The following is a 21,570-nucleotide window of genomic DNA, read 5'->3' as shown; positions in this document are numbered from 1 at the left end:
ATGTGGTGTCCCTGGTGCTCCAGGTGGTGTACCCAGTATGTGTATATATCTGTATATGTAATACCTATTATATACTGCAGGGGGCAGGTGACCAGAGCAATGGGAGTATATAACAGGTATATCAGAGAGGTATGTGCTAGAGAGAGATAAAAGCTCAGTCACACACCATCAGGACACATCACCAGTGAGGGGTAAGGACTGTCCTATATGTGGTGTCCCTGGTGCTCCTGATGGTGTCCCCAGTATGTGTATATATCTGTGTATGTAATACCTGTTATATACTGCAGGGGGCAGGTGACCAGAGCAATGGGAGGATATAACAGGTATATCAGAGAGGTATGTGCTAGAGAGAGATAAAAGCTCAGTCACACACCATCAGGGCACATCACCAGTGAGGGGTAAGGACTGTCCTATATGTGGTGTCCCTGGTGCTCCGGGTGGTGTCCCCAGTATGTGTATATATCTATGTAAGTAACCTATTCTCTCTCTACTTTTCTTTCCTGAGTTTAGAGGATGAGGCAATAAAGATATATATATTGTGTAAGACATACTGTTGTGCTGCATATACTAATATATCATTTAAATGCCACATTTTAATATTGTGAAGTTTTATTGCCCTGTTTTTCCATGTACAAAATGCCAGAGAAACATCTTTCCCGTTTTGGGATTTGAGGAGATAAATGTTAGTAATGTGCTAATTGACTAAGTAAAGTTTCATTAAAACCTGCAGAAATTGATGTGTGTCCCAGGGACTCCTTACTCTGAAGGACTGGGGTCCTACCTGATCGTGTCTGGGACTCATTGGAATTAAGGTTTTCTGTGATCTAACCATTAGAAATAATGAAAGAGATGTAGTCTTTAATTACAGTACAGGTTGAGTATCCCATATCCAAATATTCCGAAATACGGACTTTTTTGAGTGAGAGTGAGATAGAGAAACCTTTGTTTTCTGTTGCTCAATGTACTCAAACTTTGTTTAATGCACCAAGTTATTAAAAATATTTGCTAAAATGACCTTCAGGCTGTGTGTATAAGGTGTATATGAAACATAAATGCATTCTGTGCTTAGACTTGGGTCCCATCACCATGATATCTCATTATGGTATGCAGTTATTCCAAAATACAGAAAAATCCGATATCCAAAATACTTCTGGTCCCAAGCATTTTGGATAAGGGATACTCAACCTGTAATTACACTAATAAATGGTGATCCAAACAACATAAATATTATAAGTGCCCTGAGCGTGCTTTCCGGTGGTTACTGAGTGCCCTGAGCGTGCTTTCCCTCTGTGGGTGTCCGCAGGAGGAATAGAGACCTCTTGGCCTGCACGGCTGAGGCCAGCAAAGGCAGCACCCCAGTGATCATGAGGAACCTGCAGATGGACTCCAGTCCCCACTCCAGTTTGAAGTGCTCCCTCCCCAGCATGATGTTCCCTTTGGTGAACAGGAGGCACCTCCCATGGAAGTTAGCACTGCTCTTGAACAGGCTCACCATGATGACAAGCTGAAGAGGAAGACCAGGAAATACAGAACACAATGTGCTAAGAGGTTATTGCTTGCCATGTTCCGCAGTCAGAAAGGGGTGTGCATACAAATGTGTGCAGGTGCCTCAGCCCTGGGAAGATGGTGCTGCTGGTGCTTAGGCTAGCTGAGATACAAATCCAACACCATGGTCCTCTTGCCCTTCCCAGCACATCCCAGTGCCCCAGCCTGCTGCAGGAGGAGTTGGGGCAGCAGCATCCAGGTGCAGAAGACAATGGTGAGATGTAGAGGTTTACTGATGGGCTGGGATATGGTCAGGCACCGGGCCCCTTACTCTGCCCATCTCACCATGCATGGTGGCTCCCAGACTGTCACTGGTGTCGCACAATTCTTCAGCCAAGAGAGACTAGTTGGAAAACTATAATAGTCCTCAGGGATCTGCTCATTTTCTAAATGTGGGTCCTAGGCAGCCATTTTGGGGTAAAGGATGCACTATAGCATGTAAGTGCAATTGCTCGTACCTAACATTTAAATTGCCTATCCAACCTGTTTCACACAACCATTTTTTTTACTGTTTATATAGTTTTGCCGTGCAGAAATTGGATCACTTCCACTACAAAGCTCTCACAGACTAGTAATGTAACCATCTGATAATATTTCCATGGGAGATGAAGCGCGTCAGTTTCTGTGTTACAGATCTGATGTTAGAAATTGCTAACACCATCTCTCTGATCGGTGAATATTGTGGTACAGATGTGGCCACCTTCATCTTACCCACAAATGGGTCATGGGTGCAATTTTGCTGTGATTGCGATTATTCATGCCGAGGTATAGTCACTCAATGCAATCCCTATGGATTGCGGTAGCAACATTTTCTTAATGTGGTTAAACTCAACAATGACACTCTGGAAACCATGCCATCTAAATAAAATATCCTCATGGGACATTCACCGGTCTCAGAGGCATGCATTTTGACTGAAGTTTTGCCTTTCTCCCCCCCTACTCGCTTTTGGTATTTCCCATATCTCAACGATTGGATCCAGAGGCATAGCCACACCTCCAATGTCGCTTTGTACAATCTTACTGCAAGACATGACTTTTACTTCCTGGTTCTGTGCTGTTTGCTTACACATTGCAACCTGGACAGTGGCTGCATCTAGCAAGGTAGTCAATGGCCTTTTGCCAGAAACGTCACATTGCCTTTCTGCAATTTACCCAGACTCATGGAAAGCTTCCATAACACACTTTCCTTCTAACAACTGGGGCTTATCTTTGACAGATAAATGTTCTCCTCACACCTCCTCACTGGACAATGTAAATCAGCAGGGCCACCATCAGGGGGGGACGGATGGGCCGGGCCCACACAGAGAGGAAGCCCAACTCTGCAGATTTGAATGAGAATATCTTTATAGAAATGTCCTCAACAAAATGGCTGCTCCCATGTTGGAGATATGTCACATACTGAGGTGGCTGAGGCAGGGCTAGGGTATGATGATACATTGACATGTTATAATAACACCCACCCCCACAGCCTAAATGTTAACATCTTTTTTTTAAACTGTTGAACGCACCAAATGATGCTCCACCCATACTGTCCACCCACATTGTCCACAGCTCCACCCCTAGGAGGGGCCCTGCCTATTTTGTCAGCCCTGGGCCCCACAATTTCTGATGGCAGCCCTGTAAATCAGTACATATCGCTGAGAGCAGCTCTCCCTTGCTCATCACCAGCATATCGTTGTCTAATTTCTGCTGAGCTTTTCCATACCCAGTCAGATTGGCTCTTGGACTAAGATGTTTATACCTATAATCACAGACAATTACTGTAAGTACTGTACACTCAGGCATTAGACGTTCTCCTGGCAATCGTCAAACCCAAACACGTCCATCTCATCTGAAAAGTGTAAATCGAGATTTATCACCCCATACCACTTGCCGCAATTGTTCCACTTGCCAGTTTGTGCGCTCTCTACACCATCGTAAGCACTGGGCTGCATTCTTCTTTATGATTAGAGGTTGTTAATCAGCTGCTGGCCCATAATGTCCAAGTGGATGGGCCTCCTTATGAAGCGTTCTTGTGGAAACCGGCACATTACTGGCCATTTGGAACTCATCAGTTCCGAGTTGATCGCTCGGTATTTTTCATTGCATCGCAATGAAAATCCGCTTAGTACGCATGCGCAATATTCGCACTGCGACTGCGCCAAGTAATTTTAAAATGAAGATAGTATTTTTACTCACGGCTTTTTCATCGCTCCGGCGATCGTAGTGTGATTGACAGGAAATGGGTGTTACTGGGCGGAAACACGGCGTTTTATGGGCGTGTGGTTGAAAACGCTACCGTTTCCGGAAAAAACGCAGGAGTGGCCGGAGAAACGGGGGAGTGTCTGAGCGAACGCTGGGTGTGTTTGTGACGTCAAACCAGGAACGACAAGCACTGAACTGATCGCACAGGCAGAGTAAGTGTGGAGCTACTCTAAAACTGCTAAGTAGTTTGTGATCGCAATATTGCGAATACTTCGGTCGCAATTTTAAGAAGCTAAGATACACTCCCAGTAGGCGTAGGCTTAGCGTGTGTAACTCTGCTAAATTCGCCTTGCGACTGATCAACTCGGAATGAGGGCCAAAGTTCAAAGATTTGAGCTCGCTGTGACTATGATAAGAGAAACCATCTCTTGCAGATATATTTAATATAGACTCATCCTAAGAGCCAACAATAATTTGAGCCATACAGGAATCGAAAAGCTATATATGCTGTGAAATATAGAAAGCATTAGCTACTTCAAATGGACACAAGGACACAGCATAACAAAGGTTTATCATACCAGCTTCTTAGGAGTTTAGTTTAATACTGGACAACTACGGTAACATTTTTACTGAGGTAAGGATACAGATTCCTTGGTAATCAACTGTTGATGTTACTATCTATGAGCTAAATAGATACTTTCTGTTATTTACCAATGAGGAACTATAAGTAACCTTATAGGAGAAAGTAATCGCTACCATAAGTAGACTGAGCCAAACATCTTGCTCATTAACTGAAGGGAGAACAGATAGTTGATACTAAAACATAGGGGGTCATTCCGAGTTGTTCGCTCGTTATTTTTTTCTAGCAACGGAGCGATTAGTCGCTAATGCGCATGCGCAATGTCCGCAGTGCGACTGCGCCAAGTAAATTTGCTATGCAGTTAGGTATTTTACTCACGTTTTTTTCATCGTTCAGGCGATCGTAATGTGATTGACAGGAAGTGGGTGTTTCTGGGCGGAAACTGGCCGTTTTATGGGAGTGCGAAAAAACGCTACAGTTTCCGGAAAAAAACACGGGAGTGGCTGGAGAAACGGGGGAGTGTCTGGGCGAACGCTGGGTGTGTTTGTGACGTCAAACCAGGAACTAAACGGACTGAACTCATCGCAGATGCCGAGTAAGTCTGGAGCTACTCAGAAACTGCTTAGAAGTGTCTATTCACAATTTTGAGAATCGTTCGTTCGCAATTTTGATAAGCTAAGATTCACTCCCAGTAGGCGGCGGCTTAGCGTGTGCAATGCTGCTAAAAGCAAACAAAAGACACACTGGATTTAATAAATTTCCTAACATCTACAATGCTTCTCATACTCGTAGCTCCGATCGGGCAGTTTAAGATGATCCCCTTTTCAAACTCAGCTCCTTCTGGCAAGCCATTTCTTTAGCAAATGATCTAATCGGTGCCCCACTAGCTATTTTATGCCTTCACAAACACGTCTGCCGCAGAAGGACACCATTTCACTTGCGCTGGGGTGTCCAATCACATTGTCTATGTTGTACTTGCCACATGTAATGTTTGTTTTTTATTATCATTTATTGACATAATGATGTCATTACCAATGCGTCGCTTGCATTGCGTGAATGATAACGCCCAAACGACAATCGGATCAAAATTTGGATTGCACCTCCATTGCGTAGAATTTCATAAACTACAAAAATGGTCCTGTCACTTTTTACCGTATCTGTTATGGGTGCTCCTCAGGTAACTCCAAGAACCATGGATTCATATTTACTTACATTAACACGTATCAAATTTACATTTCTATAAATATACCAACATTTTAACACTCATTTATATGTACAACCGTGAAAATTAGAAACTCCCATGCGAAGAATGGGTAGAAGAGCTAGTATATATATATAAAATAATCATCATTTTACATGACTCTTCTGTCCATGGCATCAGTGCCGTAACTAAACATTTTAGCGTTGTGTGCAAGAAACAGCATCGGCGCCCCCCCACCCATAATTTAAAACAGGGCCAGTGCGCTGTAGGCGCACAACAAAAATATAGTGCCATTGCTTCTAGGGGATGAAGTATGACAACAAAATACCATTTCATATTACGCTGCACAGTAGTCTCCATTACTCAATTTACGCCGCACAGTAACGCTACTTACACCAATTATGCCAGAAAGAGCCCCTGTCACAGTTTACACCAGGTAGAGCCCCCTTTTACACATTACGCTAGGTAAAGCCCCTTTTATACTTTAAGCTAGGTAGAGCCCCTTTTACACATTATGCCAGTTACAGAAATATAAAATAACATTCTTGTTTTTAAACATCACTCGCCACCCCAAGCTGTCACTGACGGCAGGTGGGGAAAAGGTCACCGGAGGTCTGACTCCGGACTCACTGGGCTGCTGCACTGTGAGCTGGAATGCCTCCTCCTCAAACCCCCATGTCATCATGTCTCTCCCTGGAGATCTGCAGGGAGGCGGAGCGTTCGATCCGGGGGAAGGGTGGCGCTGTTATACAGAGGGGATGAGAAGGAAGGAGATGGTGTTATACAGAGAGAGAGACGAGGAAGAGAGTGTTATACAGAGGGAGTGCGGAGGAAGAAGAGGGTGTTATACAGAGGGAGAGAAGAGGAAGGAGAGAGTGTTATACAGAGGGAGAGAATTGGAAGGATAAAGTGTTATACAGAGATATACAAGAAAGAAGAGTGTTATACAGAGGAAGCGAGGAAGAAGGAGAAAGTGTTATACATAGAGATATACGAGAAAGAAAAGTGTTATACACAGGAAGTGAGGAAGAAGGAGAGGGTGTTATACAGAGGGAGAGAAAAGGAAGGAGAGATTGTTATACAGACGAGGAAGAAGAGTGTTATACGGAGGAAGCGAGGAGGAAGGAGAGCCTGTTATACAGAGAGATATACGAGAACGAAGAGTGTTATACAGAGGATGCGAGGAGGGAGAGACTGTTATACAGAGAGATATACGAGAAAGAAGAGTGTTATACAGAGGATGCGAGGAGGGAGAGACTGTTATACAGAGAGATATACGAGAAAGAAGAGTGTTATTCAGAGGAAGCAAGGAGGAAGGAGAGGGTGTTATACGGAGGAAGCAAGGAGGATGGAGAGAGTGTTATACAGAGGGAGAGAAAAGGAAGGAGAGATTGTTATACAGACGAGGAAGAAGAGTGTTATACGGAGAAAGCGAGGAGGAAGGAGAGACTGTTATACAGAGAGATATACGAGAAAGAAGAGTATTATACAGAGGAAGCGAGGAGGAAGGAGAGACTGTTATACAGAGAGATATACGAGAAAGAAAAGTGTTATGCACAGGAAGTGAGGAAGGAGAGGGTGTTATACAGAGAGATATACAAGAAAGATGAGTGTTATACAGAGGAAGCGAGGAGGAAGGAAAGACTGTTATACAGAGAGATATACGAGAAAGAAGAGTGTTATACGGAGGAAGCGAGGAGTAAGGAGAGACTGTTATACAGAGAGATATACGAGAAAGAAAAGTGTTATACACAGGAAGTGAGAAGGAAGGAGAGGGTGTTATACAGAGGGAGAGAAAAGGAAGGAGAGATTGTTATACAGACGAGGAAGAAGAGTGTTATACGGAGGAAGCGAGGAGGAAGGAAAGATTGTTATTCAGAGAGATATATACGAGGAAGAGTGTTATACGGAGGAAGCAAGGAGGAAGGAGAGGGTGTTATACAGCGGGAATGAGGAAAAAGAGAGTTACACAGATGGAGCGAGTAGAGAGAAGGAAGGAGAGGTGCTATACAGAGGGAGCGAGGAGGAAGGAGATGGTGTTATACAGAGGGAGTGAGGAGGAAGGAGAGGGTATTATACAGAGGGAGAGATAAGATAGGGGAGAGTGTTATACAGGGTAAGAGACAAGGTAGGGAAGAGTGTTATAGAGGGGGAGAGATAAGGTAGGGGGAGAGTGTTATACAGGAGGAGAGATAAGATAGGGGGAGTGTTATACAGGGGGAGAGATAAGGTAGGGAGAGTGTTATACAGGGGGAGAGATAAGGTAGGGAGAGTGTTATACAGGAGGAGAGAAGGTGGGGGGGAGTGTTATAGAGGGGGAGAGATAAGGTAGGGAGAGTGTTATACAGGAGGAGAGATAAGGTAGGGAGAGTGTTATACAGGAGGAGAGATAAGGTAGGGGGGAGTGTTATAGAGGGGAGAGATAAGGTAGGGGGAGTGTTATACAGGGGGAGAGATAAGGTAGGGGGAGTGTTATAGAGGGGAGAGATAAGGTAGGGGGAGTGTTATACAGGGGGAGAGATAAGATAGGGAGAGTGTTATACAGGAGGAGAGATAAGGTAGGGGGAGTGTTATACAGGAGGAGAGATAAGGTAGGGGGAGTGTTATACAGGAGGAGAGATAAGGTAGAGAGAGTGTTATACAGGGGGAGAGATAAGATAGGGAGAGTGTTATACAGGGGGAGAGATAAGGTAGGGGGGAGTGTTATACAGGAGGAGAGATAAGGTAGGGGGTAGTGTTATAGAGGGGAGAGATAAGGTAGGGGAGAGTGTTATACAGGGGGAGAGATAAGGTAGGGGAGAGTGTTATAGAGGGGAGAGATAAGGTAGGGAGAGTGTTATACAGGGGCAGAGATAAGGTAGGGAGAGTTTTATACAGGAGGAGAGATAAGGTAGGGGAGAGTGTTATACAGGAGGAGAGATAAGGTAGGGAGAGTGTTATAAAGGAGGAGAGATAAGGTAGGGGGGAGTGTTATAGAGGGGAGAGATAAGGTAGGGGAGAGTGTTATACAGGGGGAGAGATAAGGTAGGGAGAGTGTTATACAGGGGGAGAGATAAGGTAGGGAGAGTGTTATACAGGAGGAGAGAAGGTGGGGGGGAGTGTTATAGAGGGGAAGAGATAAGGTAGGGAGAGTGTTATACAGGAGGAGAGATAAGGTAGGGAGAGTGTTATAAAGGAGGAGAGATAAGGTAGGGGGGAGTGTTATAGAGGGGAGAGATAAGGTAGGGGAGAGCGTTATACAGGGGGAGAGATAAGGTAGGGAGAGTGTTATACAGGGGGAGAGATAAGGTAGGGAGAGTGTTATACAGGAGGAGAGAAGGTGGGGGGGAGTGTTACAGAGGGGGAGAGATAAGGTAGGGAGAGTGTTATACAGGAGGAGAGATAAGGTAGGGAGAGTGTTATACAGGAGGAGAGATAAGGTAGGGGGGAGTGTTATAGAGGGGAGAGATAAGGTAGGGGGGAGTGTTATACAAGGGGAGAGATAAGGTAGGGAGAGTGTTATACATGAGGAGAGATAAGGTAGGGGGGAGTGTTATAGAGGGGAGAGATTAGGTAGGGGGAGTGTTATACAGGGGGAGAGATAAGGTAGGGGGAGTGTTATACAGGGGAGAGATAAGGTAGGGGGAGTGTTATACAGGGGGAGAGATAAGATAGGGAGAGTGTTATACAGGAGGAGAGATAAGGTAGGGGGAGTGTTATACAGGAGGAGAGATAAGGTAGAGAGAGTGTTATACAGGGGGAGAGATAAGATAGGGAGAGTGTTATACAGGGGGAGAGATAAGGTAGGGGGGAGTATTATACAGGAGGAGAGATAAGGTAGGGGAGAGTGTTATACAGGAGGAGAGATAAGGTAGGGAGAGTGTTATACAGGAGGAGAGATAAGGTAGGGGGGAGTGTTAAAGAGGGGAGAGATAAGGTAGGGGAGAGTGTTATACAGGGGGAGAGATAAGGTAGGGGAGAGTGTTATAGAGGGGAGAGATAAGGTAGGGAGAGTGTTATACAGGGGCAGAGATAAGGTAGGGAGAGTGTTATACAGGAGGAGAGATAAGGTAGGGGAGAGTGTTATACAGGAGGAGAGATAAGGTAGGGAGAGTGTTATAAAGGAGGAGAGATAAGGTAGGGGAGAGTGTTATACAGGAGGAGAGATAAGGTAGGGAGAGTGTTATAAAGGAGGAGAGATAAGGTAGGGGAGAGTGTTATACAGGAAAAAGATAAGGTAGGGGAGAGTGTTATACAAGGTGAGAGATAAGATAGGGGGAGTGTTATACAGGGTGAGAGATAAGATAGGGGGAGTGTTATACAGGGAGAGAGATAAGGTAGAGAGAGTGTTATACAGGAGGAGAGATAAGGTGGGGGAGTGTTATAGAGGGGGAGAGATAAGATAGGGGGAGAGTATTATACAGGGGGTGAGATAAGGTAGGGGAGAGTGTTATACAGGAGAGAGATAAGATAGGCGAGTGTTATACAGGGGGAAATATAAGAGAGGGGAGAGTGTTATACAGAGGTAGAGATGAAGGAGAGAGCTATACAGAGGGATATGAGGATGAGAGTGACAGATTTATACACTCCCTGTCACCTCTGCTCCTCCGTAGTGGACCTTCTGTCTCTTCCTTCTGCCTGAGCTTGGCTCCACCACCTGACAGCCTGAGAGCTCAACTCCCAGCATCTAGGGCAGTCTCTGTGTCTCCTCTCCTGCACTGTCGGGCGGCAGCGCAGGGGCAGGGTCACACGGCCGGACCCACTCCCTCTGACGGTGATGAAACAGGAAATAAACTACAGCTTCCAGTACCAGCAGTCCTTGCTGCCAGGAGCTTCCAGCACCTCCTGGGTCCTGGCAGATTCATTCTTATTGAGCTGCCGTGCGGGTGGTGCTGCCAGAGGGTGCGCCTACAGTGCATATGCGCTGTGGGCAAGGCACCATTGGCACACACCTAGCTATGGCCTTGCATGGCATATGTTGTTTTGAATAGACATTGAGCTTGATGAGTGCTTTTCAATTATCTTGCAAAAATATTCTCTTGGTTAAGTTTCTTATCTTTCCAATTAAGGTTTCTGGAAGTCACAGGACAAAGGCATTGTGTGGAGTTACATCAATGATAATCTAAAATATCAATAGCTATCGGTTTGTTTTATATTGATATACGTGTTCACAAGTTGCGTTAAGGTATAAACTGCACCTTTTGTCATGTTATTGTCCAAAATTATGAACTTAATTCAGGTTGGATCACAAATCGCGATCCAACCGGAACTTTTGCGGTTGGCTCACGGCCACATGCGCCTGCACCCGCACTTTCTGCGGGGGGCAGCAGAAAATGTGATTGCCTCTGCCGGCGGGAGGAAACGGAGTGTTGCGGGGGTGGTGTAACGCAAATGCGTGTGGGGGCGAATGGTGGCGTGTTCACGGCGGCTGCGTGATGTCACACGCAGCCGCCGCGATCAGGAAACTCGCTGAGTCTTCTGTGGCCGCAGCTAAGCTGCGCCGGCAGCAGTCTCCCACAGTTTCTGCTTCACAATTTTTGCTTGTTGGAGTGGGGGAGGCTCCGGTCAGAATGCTGGGTGGCTTTGCACAGTGATGGGTGGGCCCCAGCATGTGATCAAAAGGATAGCACATTCTCCTGACTAGCAGAATTTGCTATCCTTACTGAATGAGGCCCTATGTTTGGCCTCTTGCCTGGCCTATTACTAACTCCCTCGTCATTGTGCAAGGTGCTCAAAAAAATGACATACTTTTTCAGAAATAATTCACCACCATTGTGTTTTCAGTGCGATAATAGATGAACTACGCACCTGCTTATGTGGGATTTGCCGCGGTAGTTCCAAGTTTAGTTTTTCTTATAGGACCAAATAGGGTTATGTTTCCTTTGAGAAGAAGTTGTGCCAGATTGTACGAGGGTAAAAGGTTGTAGCCCAGAGGAAGCTCTAACATAGAGCGAAATGCGCATTGGTGTAGCCGTGCGCTACCAGTGTCATGTTATTGTCTATTAGCTCATAATTGACCTGCCAGTACACTGTATACCTATATGCCGTTCTAACATTTAGAGGAGATTTAGTGATTGAAAACCTGGTGTCATATCTATCTACATAACGAATGTGCTACTCTCTGACATATTGTCATGCTCAGTAATACGTATTATCAAGAAGCAGGGTACTATGGACTATTACAGTGGTTCTCAAACTTGGTCCTCAGGACCCCACACGGTTCACGTTTTCCATGTCACCCAGCAGCTGCACTGTGTATTACCAACTGTCACATTTTAAAAATCTACAGGTGACCTGCAAAACATGAACCGTGTGGGGTCCTGAGGACCGAGTTTGAGAACCTGTGAACTATTAGATCATAATCAGTCTGTTGAAAGTAAGTATATCCCTGGTAAAAGTATTATGCTAGATCACAGGTTCTCAAACTCGGTCCTCAGGACCCCACACAGAGCATGTTTTGCAGGTCTCCTCACAGAATCACAAGTGAAATAATTTTATCCACCTGTGGACCTTTTAAAATGTGTCAGTGAGTAATTAATACACCTGTGCACTTGCTGGGTTACCTGCAAAACATGCACTGTGTGGGGTCCTGAGGACCGAGTTTGAGATCCACTGTGCTAGATGATTCAATATATATCAATCGCTGGCTCTTTTATATACAGGGGAATATTCAGTGAACATTGTTTTCCTGCACTGTGTGATTATAAAAATGATCGTATTAGTGTATATTATGTATTGAGGATGTGACTATTTATTTTGGAAGGCACTATTCAAGTAAATTAATAAACTTTATAAATAAGTGCATCGCAATATCATCTCTCCATCATCTTATGATGCAATCTGTAATTTATCAACTAACGATCTATAATATAATACAACACGGACCAGTGATTTGCTTCAGCCCCTACTCCTACCCACACGTGCATTCTTATACTGTGATTATAGAACAGATGGGATATTATTGATGCAAAAGGTTTGAATGAGAGGATTTGGGAATTTATTTTTGTATAATTTATTGAGATAAAGATGGATTACATTTAGAACCTTATATAATATATCATACGAATATAGGTACAGTTATGTATTATGTACAGAAATTTATGGCAAGGAAAATAGTACAATAACATTTGTAAGATATATATAAATAATTGGAGCTTAGAACAATAATACTCATCATAAGAGTATATTGGTTATATAAGGCACACGATTTGGTTTTAACCAACATTTTTTATTTATATACACAAGACAGAAATCTGTCTAATAAAAATTTATTTTTCTTCACGTTTTTCTGTTTCTATACTGTTTTTAATATTTCGCTTTGTATGGTCAAGTATTTAGGCCATAATAATACTGCATGTTTAAGAATAAAGGATATATTCCACGTGGGTAATTGGTATTTCATGTCTGAAAATACATATTCAGCAGTAAATTTATAAAATTAAATAAATATTATAGATATATACTTGTGAGTGAGATAGAGTGCACCCGGATAAACTGATCCCTGCCACCATTCCTTTCTCATGTATGTACTTTTGGATCAGTGGGTAGCACCAATGTTTTAATGCATGTGATTTTATGCACATTAAGAATTTAACATATAATCCCCCATATCAAAATTACCGCAATTACTATTAGTTCGGGTGCAGGATATTCTCTCTCAAATTTCAGTATCTGCGTCAGACTGGAGCACCTGTGGGAGTGTGCGTTTATGAGAGACCACCAGAGGGGGCTGAGGAGCCTGTCTGCGGTCAGCAGCCTTAATCAAAAAATAATTTACAGATTGTTTAAGGGTCTGCCTTTCCTGTCTGGTGGCAGCTGACTATGTATTAATATTAGAAACCATTCCCTTGAAAGATTCTAACCATTCAGGTTCCTGCATAGTACTACCATGTGAGGGTAGTGAACACTGGGTACATAGGAGAGACCCCTCCAGAGAAGGTTTAAACTTAGTGTTACATGAGGGACACAGTCTTTTCCCCAAACATTCTTACTGAAGAAATGACACAGAGTTATGAAGAAACACAGTGTAGTGACAATACAGAGAATGAAACAGCACAATGACCCCAAACAACCTGTATGGAGTAACACAGAGAGGATTGGGACCAGCACACAATACCTACGCCAGAGCAGTACTCCCCTATATATACTTTTACAAAGTAGCTGGTTTAAGACAGACTATATGCTCCCCCCTTCACAACCAGGACAATTGCTGGTACAGTGGGTTCTGTGGAGGAGCAGCATTTGCATGCAGCCTGGCAGTCATCAGCAGTAAGAAATGGTGCCTTTCAGCCTCCTCAATGGCACTCGGCCCCTATTATTTTATACTGGCTGTGAAATCACCATTTCTTTGTAAAAAGGAGTTTAGAAACCCATTTATACCTCAGCGCCAGTTTGGGGTCCGCAGCAGGCACTGCAGCTTGGAGCCAGGTGACCACTGCGCCCTAATGCCGCCAGAGGTCACCGGGGACCCGCTAACCGGGACCCCGGTGTATCACGCACCGCGTCTACTTTGGCTTCTGTTAGGGGTGACGGCATGCTGTCGGCGTGTGCACACACCCTGGGGGTATGTGAAAAAGCGCCTGAGGAGCTTAATGTACTGTCCGCGGGGAGACGAACCATTAACCCTATAGGAGGTTGGTTCGGTTCCCCCCTAAGTCCTACGGCTATCACTAATAGCTGACCAGGAAACTAGTTAGAATAATAATAATAATAATAAAACGGAGGGAAGCTAAAATTGAACCCGGGACCCCAACACACACTGTATGATGATGTTCCTCTGAGCTATAAGAGATCATTTGGAATAGATAGGTTTTTTTTCACTATTTTTGGTCTATGAATGAATTAATTAGTTCACTAGTATACTGGTCAGCTATCTTTACTAGTGAATTCGATAATAATATTATTGGGATATATTAGCAAAACGACACTATTGAGTGTCTTTATACCACCAAACTGTTTGAATTTATTCATGTGTTATTATTATTATTATTAATATATTTTTAATGTGTAGTTTTTTGTATTCTCTATGATATATCTACGAATGGGTTACAAATGAGTAACATTTGTGTGCAATTAACAATTAGTACTATGATTGGTCCTGTCGGGTTTAAAAAGGAACCTGTGATGTTGCTGGACATATCCTCTGACGAAACCGCTTGCCTTATTAGTGGAGAAACGTGTAAGGAAGGCGCCATCAATTGGACCCTGCTGCCCGGAGCTTTTCTTTACTGACACCCGCTGATACACAAGTTTGCCGGCGAGCCACTGAACAGGGGACAAAGCCGACATGAGACCTGGGTAAGGTCCGTACCCCATTCATCAGAAGCTGTCTGCTGCCGTGAGTATCCGGCATCACCTATTGTGGCCACACACAGGGGTCGTAGCATCAGGGCCGGTTCTAGCCCTTTTGGCGACCTGGGTGGAAAATAGGGGCGTGGCTTCATACAGGGGGCGTGGTCAGTTACGCCCCCTGTAGAGTTGTGCCCTCATTTGTGCCCCCTGTAAAAGTAGTGCCGCTTACACAAAAAAAAAATTATACTTACTATCCCCACTCCTGATTCCTGACCGCTGCAGACCTCGGATCTATGGGACAGATAGACACTAGAGGTCCATTATGACCTCTAGCGTCTGTGTCAGTCCCACAATGCTGTGCGGTGCACGATGATGTCATCGCGCACCACACAGCAAAGGTCCTCCCTGCGAAGGGAAACTATACGGGTAGCGTTTAGTTCTCTTCACAGCGGCGGACACAGCGGGGGGCACAGTGGCGGAACTTGCCATGGTGCGGAGCCCTTCGGATGGCGCCAGCTCCCTCCGGAAGGCGGCGCCCCGGGCAAAAGTCCTGCTTGCCCGTGGCAAGATCCGCTACGCGTAGCAAACTGCTGTGAATAGCTGATTAACACAGCGCTCTCCCCCTGTTAGCAAGACTGCTCTTTTTAAGTGGCATTGTAGAGACTGCAATATTATAGACATTCTGGCTCAAACTAATTGCTATCTATCCATTTAAGGAAATTTTATACCTTATTTCACTTAACAAAGTAGAGGACAAAAAGCGGAGATCAGATGGACACTACAAATTTGGAGCCAAATTTTTTGATTGATTTTCATTTTCAATTTTCATTGAGTGAGGGAAAAATTGCACATGTATACATATTTAAAGCATTTTTAGAAACTGTGTTTTTATGTAGAATATATGCAAATAAATGTGTTATGATCATTGCGCTCCCTTGATAGTTTCTATTATCCTTGTGGTACATGTTTTAAGTGGTAGGACAGCACTACCGGTGGGCAGGCCCGGCGACAGGGGGGGTCAAAGGGGACAGCCATCCCGGGCCCCAAGGTTCGGAGGGGCCCGAGGCTCAGAGACATACAAAACGGAGCAGCGGCACCTTTGATTTGCATGCTGACTGGTCACTGCTACACAAACAATGAAGCAAATTGGCTAAAGTAATCCCCCGCTACGGCAACCCGCCTCCGCGACCTCCTCCCCATCAACCCGCGGCAACCCCAGTTAACAAATACATGCGGTGCATGCGCCATGGGAATGAATGATGGCGCTATCCTGGCATCATTACACGAGAAGCTGACTGTGCCCGTGCCGACTCTTCTGACCTACTCCCTGCCTCCAGCGGCTAGCGAAGAGCAGGAGGAGAGACCGTGCTTGCAGCGCAATCTGGCTGCAAGCAGAAGAATCTGGCTGCAGTATCAGCAGCACTGCATTTCTCACCCCTGGGAGGGGTACACTTGTGTGGTATTTAAGTGTGTATAATTAATTTTATTCTAATGTGTGTGTATGTAGATAGATAGATAGATAGATAGATAGATAGATGTGTGTGTGTGTGTGTGTGTGTGTGTGTGTGTGTGTGTGTGTGTGCGTGTGCGTGCATATATATATATATATATATATATATACACACACTAGGTGATACATCGCTACATATATGTATTACCAAATCTTTCTTGGCTTAAATATCAGCAGAAAATGGTTGGGCGGGAGGGGCCCCCAGAGACTTAATTGTACTGGGCCCCAAGACTTCTGTTGCCGGCCCTGCCGGTGGGAGCTGCAAGGAATTGGTTATATGAATTTATTCAACAAACTTTGGTGGTTTATGTAAGCGCTGGGTTTTTTATTTAAATATATTTTCATTTGGTCAGGATAAATGTTATCTCTCACCAAGACCAATGTTCTAATATGTTTGCAGATGAAGGAATATTCTAGAACGCATGATGTCAGGGATGCACATAACATAAGAGTATAAATTCAGGGACACACCCAGATTTGCTGTTGCTGTACTGTACCAGTTAGCTCTCTATGTAACACAAAAAGATATTCTTTCTCTTAGCACAAGGGCGGGTCTTTAAATAAATAACTAATTATTTATTAAGCTGAATTTGATGCAATATTTTACCTCATGCAATATGGAATAAACAGCGTTTCACAAATGATACCAAACTTTTTATTTTTAAAGATTATTTTATTTTTCATGATTATTCTGTGGGGGTTAATAAAGCCCGTAAAGAATTCTCTCCCATTTGTTCCCATCAAATCAAATCAATTTCATACAGGTGACAGTTTTTTTTGTTATATCCAGCATGCCTGTGTATATATGAAGGCTCGTCTTATAAAGATTTCCCCAGAGCAGTAGATGCGGAAGGTTTTCTGAAGGAAGAACTGGCAGTTGGAGGTCAAGATACCACCTCTACATCCAATGAGGGTCCTGCTTCTTCATAACTTCTGGATATTTCCATGGCTATTTATGTGACTTTGTCAGCTTATGTTTAAATCATATGCTTCAATGTGGTATTGTATTATTTCTCAATTACTTGCCTGACTACTTTTTATTGTTTCTATAGTGAAGTGCAGTTACTTTTTTTGTTTTGTTTTAGGACACTCAACTAAAATAGCTCTAAACCAACCCTACTCGCAGCCTAACCCTATCCCCCCTGCAGCATAACCCTAACCCTCCCTGCAGCCTATCCCTCCCTCCCCGCAGCCTAACCTATTCCTCCCACCAGAAGCCTAACCCTCCCTCCCTGCAGCCTAACCATATCCCTCCCCCCACAGCCTAACCCTCTCCCCCGCAGTCTAACCCTCCCTCCTCGCAGCCTAACCCTATTGCTCCCCCTGCAGCCTAACCCTATCCCTCCCTCTGCAGCCTAACCCTATCCCTCCCTGCAACCTAACCCTATCCCTCCCCCACAGCGTAACAATAACCCTCAGTCCCCGCAGCTTAACCCTATCCCTCCCCCTGCATCCTATCCCTCCCCACAGCCTAACAATAACCCTCCCTCCCTGCAGCCTAACCATATCCCTCTCCCCCGCAGCCTAACTCTCCCTCCTTGCAGTCTAACCCTATCCCTCCCCCCACAGCCTAACAATAACCCTCACTTCCCGCAGCTTAACCCTATCCCTCCCCCCCGCATCGTATCCCTCCCCACAGCGTAACCCTAACCCTCCCCCCGCATCCTATCCCTCCCCACAGCGTAACCCTAACCCTCCCCCCGCAGCCTACCCATAATTCTCCCCCCCTGCAGCCTAACCCACTTCTGCAGCCTATCCCTCCCCAGCATACTTATGTTTGAGATTGCGGCCTTTGGGATTCCGACATCGACATTCTTACAGATGTTGGAATTCTGGCACCGCAATTCTGACCGCTGGGATCCCGTCACCTTCCATATCTCTCCCATTAGTCTTCTCAACATGCACTTACTGAGGCTTTTCAACTTTGTAAGGTCAATTCTAGTCAGGCTAATAAATTGGATTATTTGGTGACAAAAGCTCACTTTGATGAGGTTCTTACCCAGCTGGGTGACCGATATTCATTTAAATGACATTATTAATTTCCCAGATATGAGAACAAAACCAGTCTGTTACTATCTTATTCACTACGAGGATCATTACCTCCCACGCTAAACATTTACATCACCCAGATGGAACTATTGTGGAATTTTTTGAAAATATTTTTTTTAGGAGACCCTTTATCCCAACAAGGAGCCAGGGTGTCATTTTCATCAAATGTTTCTACCTCTTCTCCTTCAGAGACTTTGGCGGATACGTTGATGATCCCGGTTTCTGTTGAAGAGGTGTATAATGCCATTATGTCCCTAAAACCCGGTACAGCCCCTGGTTCTGATGGACTTACAGATGTGTCCTCATCATTCCTGCTGTCACATTAAACAGCCCTTCTAGTTCCACCTAGTTGTGAGTGCGTTACTAACGCTGAGTCTCTGTGTATTGTATCCCAAAAATGGGTCTTATTCAGGTGTGATAGAGAAGGGTGGTCTTCTGTATGCCGGCGGTCGGGCTCCCGGCGCTCAGTATACCGACGCTGGGAGCCCGACAGCCGGCATACCGACAGCCGGCATACCAACACTTATTCTCCCTCGTGGGGCTCCACGACCCCCCTAGAGGGAGAATAAAATAGTGTGGCGCGCGTAGTGCGCCACCGTGCCCGTAGCGTGGCGAGCGCAGCAAGCCCGCAAGGAGCTCATTTGCGCTCGCCACACTGTCGGTAAGCCGGCAGTCGGGCTCCCGGCACCGGTATGCTGGTCGCCAGGAGCCCGACCGCCGGCATATCATAGTGAACCCGATACAGAAGATAGACATTGAAACGATAGATAGTCATTAGGTCTACACCACAGGGTTAAGTCAAAAGGTCAACAGGTTAAAAAGTTAATAGAGCAAAGGTTTTTTCAGGACAGGCGCCAAGCAGCTAATGGTATAACAGATATCAGGAGGTGTCACCACACCTCAAACACAACTCACAAAACCAAAAATTTGAGATCTGTATTTACACCAACAGCGCTTTTATAAAATGAAACCAATTATAATGTAAATATCACCATTACATCCCTTATTGGCAGTTTCCTGTAGTGGATCCTTCAATGGATATTGGCTGATGTAATTTCTCCAGGATATAGCAACATGTAGGGAGATATAAGAACAAGAAACCAATGTGTAGTAAATTCCTTCTATATGTCAGCTGAATCTTTTACAAGAGGACTAGTGGTGGTTCTAAGCGTACCCCACTCACACTTTAATCAGATATTTCTAAGCCCATCAAGGTTTCTTTTTCCAGTACCAAGGCCTAATTCACTTGAACTACGCCTGGCAAGATAGATGTAATCAATAGTATATTGGTGGAGCGTACCCCAAAACTCACACTCGCGAGATGGGTAGTAAACACATCAAGGTATCTTTAGAGACTTGTAAATGTCTAGATGGAGCGTACCGAAAAACTCACACTCATAAGGGCGGTAGTAAACACATCAAGGTATCTTTAAGGTAACATGAAAATCTGTGGATCAACTTGTGCGTACCCAAACTCACAGTTCTTAATATCGTCGTACTCCCATCAAAGGTATCTTTTAGGTTCAACTCCCCTGTCCAGTATCCTTAATGGTGACGTTCTTGCCTCCCCAAGAGAAGGAACTCACTCTCCTCGGATTGATATAGGGGGGTACAAAAATTTATTGGCAGTCACGGATACAGACAGACTGTATTGAAACCATAAAAACACAGTATACAAAAATAGAACAATTCCTAGGCAGAGCCGGCAAGGAAAAACTGGAGGGGTTCCCAAAAAGCACGGGACATCCCCTTTTAATAGAGTATAAAATCAAAGGAATAAAAATCTAATACATAAAAGATCCGGAAAAAATTGTCACTACTCACACTCCTGCTTGTCAACGCGTTTCGGCCCTGGCCTGGGCCTTTATCGAGACATGATGGAGTGTGGTTGTGACTCAATATTTAAAGGACAGCTGTCCAATCAAAAAATAGCAGGAAGTGATGTCATAATTAAATTGTAAATTTTTAATCTATAAATCCTCCTTGCCGTTTCTGCAGAGGATTACAAAGTACATATCGTTTTCACAAACAACCTCATTATATATATATATATATGAAGTATGAACCAGCGGTTGTATGTAGAAATTTACATTAGTAAAAACATTTCTTTCTTTCACGCCGGACCGGAAGTGCAGCACCGCTAAGTATCATGGAAGTTGTAGTCCGTTAAATCATGTGTCTCGGGCGGACTTTCTACTGGTCATTTCCGCTCCTAAGGTTTCTGGGGGACGTAGTCCGCTTGTGCTGTATCTTCTTATGTTCAGGCGGAAACCGTCATACCCGGAAGTATCGCATTTCCGATGACGGGATTCATGGGAAACGTAGTTTCTGAGGTTTGTAATGAAAACTGAGTCCCGGACTTCACCATTTCGTTTATACTATGGCGACAATAGTTCCTATGAGTGGATACAACACACAAACTATATGAGTGTAGAAGAACACAATATATAAAAAGTACAATATATATAAGAAAAATATATAAAAAGGGCAATGTTATAAAAGGAAATTCTTCTATATATTATTGCACCACAGAGTCGGACTAATCACATGAACCATTTAAGCTCAAAGTCGTTATTTAAGCCTGTAGGATACAATGTATTATAATTAAAGATACAGTTCGTTTCCATTTTGGCCAAGCTTGTTGCTGTGTTGTTATTACGCTGAGAGCTTTTTATATGTCTTAGACCACAAAACGCACTGATATCTGAGGTGCGACACTCGTGTATTAATTTAAAATGGGCAGAAAGCGAATGAGAGTCCATTCCTTTTTTAATATTTCTAATATGTTCCCCCAGCCTGATTTTAAACGGTCTTGATGTACGCCCTATGTAAGTTAGATTACACTTGCATGTAATAGCGTATACTATATTCTTTGTATCACAGGTGATAAAATCCCTAATTTCAATAGCTTTCCCATTGATAGATAATTTATCTATTTTATTACACCCGTTGCTTTTGATGTTCCTACAGCCCATGCAATTCCCACATCTGAAAAAACCTTTTGAGGTGATTCCATATGTGGATGTTTTGGTATGGCAAACGCTTGATACCAATTAAAAAGGTTAAAAAGGAACTGTAGTGACAATACAATCTTTAATGAACAAGCCTCTGTTTTATCCAAGAAATTTGAAAATTGTGGATATAAGAGTATAAATGTGGCTAAAGCAATGGAAAATGTTAGCTCATTAGAACGGAAAGTTCTGTTAAATAAAAAAGATCCGAAAAGACAGA

At 44.1% G+C, this 21,570-nt stretch overlaps 1 protein-coding gene across 1 annotated transcript in view; it reads right to left on the bottom strand.

Annotated features, from left to right (window-relative positions):
* LOC135057085 (uncharacterized) overlaps positions 1–21,570 on the bottom strand; it is a 653,135-nt gene that overhangs the window by 388,615 nt on the left and 242,950 nt on the right.

Source organism: Pseudophryne corroboree, chromosome 3 (genome assembly GCF_028390025.1).
Source record: "Pseudophryne corroboree isolate aPseCor3 chromosome 3, aPseCor3.hap2, whole genome shotgun sequence".
Classification (NCBI taxonomy): domain Eukaryota; kingdom Metazoa; phylum Chordata; class Amphibia; order Anura; family Myobatrachidae; genus Pseudophryne; species Pseudophryne corroboree.
The sequence above is the reverse complement of the archived record's forward strand: the minus strand, read 5'-3'. Positions and strand labels throughout refer to the sequence as shown.